Raw genomic sequence first — 3294 nt, 5'->3', positions numbered from 1 at the left:
AATTAGAATTATTAAGGTTGACCAGGTCAATTTTGGATAGTTTCACAGAGTTATGTAATTTTGAGAATAAAAGAGAAATTAGGGTAGATTTATTAATTAAGATAAATTGGTATCTAAATTAATAAATAAGTTTAAATCAAGGTTCAAATTATAAATAATTAATTTGATAAAGGATTTAAATAATTATTTAATTAACTAAATCAATAGAAAATAATACAGGCCTTGATTTTAAGTCCAATGGGCTTATAATCAAATGGGAAATTTCACGGGCCTAAAGCCTATGATAATTTCGACCTAGGGCTTCAAATTGGCTATTATTTTATTGATTTTTGGATTAAATTAAATGGCCAAATTGAGTCTATAAAAGGAGTGCTTAGAGAGAAGTCAAGACAGGCGACATATAAGTTTAATCACTGGTTTTCTGATAGTTTTAGATTCTCTCTAAACACAAGTCATTTTCTAAGGCTCTTTGTTATTTTCTCTTCTTCTCTCTGTATCTATCTCATGTGTTGAGAATTACCCACTTTAGTATAGGTGATTCTAAGGATACATTAGAAGACTGTGAAGAAATTAGAAGAATGGTTCAGTTTCTTGATAATACTCTGCGACAGAAAGGATACAATAGTTAGAGAAACTGAAGGAATGACTATTTCATTTCGCTGCGTATACTGTAAGTATTCTTATCTTTTTTTCTCTTTGAATTCAACTTTAGAAACATTTTTTAGGTTATCTCATATTAATTTGTTTAATATTAGATCTCCATGAAAATAAATAAAGATCATGTATGAGTTTTCCCAATAACTATGATCAGAGCCTTTGGTAATCTTTATTTTCATGCATGAACATGTTAAAAATTAGATTATTTGATGTGTTTGAATAATTGGATGGTTTTCATGTGTTTTGTGGAGCATATTGATTTTATGTGAATTTTAGCAATTTTTTAGGTTATTTTGTTGTGTTTTCTATGCTATTAATTTTTATATATGCTTTATTTTGTGTTAAACATGTTAAAATTTAATTAGAAATTTGTTTTGGTTTGAAAAATTGCTCAAAAAATTATTTTTGGAAAAATTTGGCCTGGCTACCCATGCGCGCGTGCACGCCCACGCGCTCAGACGCGCACCAGCCACCGGCACGGTGAATAGTACCCATGGGTACTGTTCATCGACAAAAAATATTTAATTTTTTTAAATTAAAGACAAATAAACTTTGTGGAAATAAATTATTTATAATCAAAGCCAAAAATATCTTTTTTTTATCATTTAAAATTATTTTTTTAAATAAGATATTTTTGTTAGTTGAGATTTAAATAATTAGATATTTTCTACAAAGATTCAAATTCAAATTTAAAAATAGACTAACAACTTAATTTTAAATCTTTAATGTATTAACATATTAGAATTAAGATATCAGATATTTAAGATATTTTCTTTTAAATTCTTGATATTTTTATTAAATCTTTATTTGAAAATACAAATATATTTTTATACCATAGTTTTTAATATTTAAATTATTTGAAATTTGAATATTGTTAGTTAGATATTTTGATGGACATTTGAATTTGATTAACTCTTTTAAGATATTTTAAGGTTGTTATAACTATTAATATATATATTTTTTAAATGATTAAAATATTTGCTTATAGTTGTAACAACACAAGATATTTTTGAAAAATAGTTTAGATATTGATTTTAAAATTTAAAATTGGTTAAATTTTAAAAAATATCATTTTTTCAGCCAATTAATCAAATATTTTTTAATAAATGGGATTTAAATTAACTTTGGTTAATTGTTCATAAATCTTATTTAAATTAAATTAATATTTTTTTCAAATTAACCTAAAACCAAGTTGATTATTGATAAATGAAATTTAAATTAACTATTGTTAATTGTTGATAAATTTCATTTAAATTGACTTATTTTTTGTAAAAATTTAATTAATATGAATTTTTTGATAAATTCTAGATAATTAATTGTGGTATATTTTGCAAATGAAATAAATTGTGAAATTTTTGTATAAATTCATAGAATCGCTCATATAGTAACATGATTAGACCCATCCAATTATAACATGTCTGTTTGCACTATATGTGATATTTTTACAATTGGGCTTAGATGCATAAATTCTAGATAATTAATTGTGGTATATTTTGCAAATGAAATAAATTGTGGAATTTTTGTATAAATTCATAGAATCGCTCATATAGTAACATGATTAGACCTATCCAATTATAACATGTCTGTTTGCACTATATGTGATATTTTTACAATTGGGCTTAGATGCATACAATGACTCATATGTTTTTTAGATATATGGATTTTTCCAAATAAAATATTCATAAAATGATAGATTTTATTTGGGCCCATTAGAAAATGTAAAGTTTAAATTCTTCTCTTGTGGGTAATTCCACTTGTGAAGGTCAATTTGTTTTGCATGACTATAGTGGGCCTAATCAATTAATAACAACTAATAAAACGAAGGTTTAAATTCATGTCTTTTGGACCTTGTATGGAAGATAGGGGGTCGATGTAGTGGGAACGACATACTAGACCCAACCCTCCTCCATACAAGCCCAATTGTTAAGGCCCATTTACCTTAGTTAATCTTAATTGTATAGGTTCATTATATTAGTTAAACCTAAATATTGATTAACAACAAATTAATTCTAAATTAATTGAATTTTGTTTCAATGTGACACTTTAGAATTAATAGGAAATTATAGGTTTTAAAAATTCTAATCTTACAATTTTTTGGAGAACCAGTCATTAATTTTCAATAAATAATAAAAATATATTTTTTAATTTAATAATGAGCTTATTTTAAGATTTATATTTTATCTCCATCGTTGGTTTAAAAACATCAATAGCTTAATGGGGCCTCAAGGTGCTTTGATTCGTCCCCCTACGGAAGGTGTTCATTAGTTATTTTGACAAGGTTAGATCTCGAAAGATAGATAATTATAAGTCAAATTCTACTAGACTCACCCCTACGATGACTACTAGGACTAAATCGATGATTTTCGAAACCGTGGGTCTAGCTCATAAAATAAGAGATTTTGTTTTCTTATTTTGATTGAATAGTAGGTTGTTAATAGTGGTGTTCATTATTAAATGAGTTTACAACTCTATTTAACTAGTGGTATTTTTGACTCTCGCCAACCGGGACAAGGATATTATAGATTAGTTAATATCCTAAAGAAATAGAGATATGATTATTTTGGTATTTTTTCTCATATCTTACATGGTTTTGGTATAAGTTGTGTTATTTCTTGAAATTTTGTGAATAGAAGTTTT

Source organism: Humulus lupulus, chromosome 4 (assembly GCF_963169125.1).
Source record: "Humulus lupulus chromosome 4, drHumLupu1.1, whole genome shotgun sequence".
Lineage (NCBI taxonomy): Eukaryota > Viridiplantae > Streptophyta > Magnoliopsida > Rosales > Cannabaceae > Humulus > Humulus lupulus.
The sequence above is the reverse complement of the archived record's forward strand: the minus strand, read 5'-3'. Positions refer to the sequence as shown.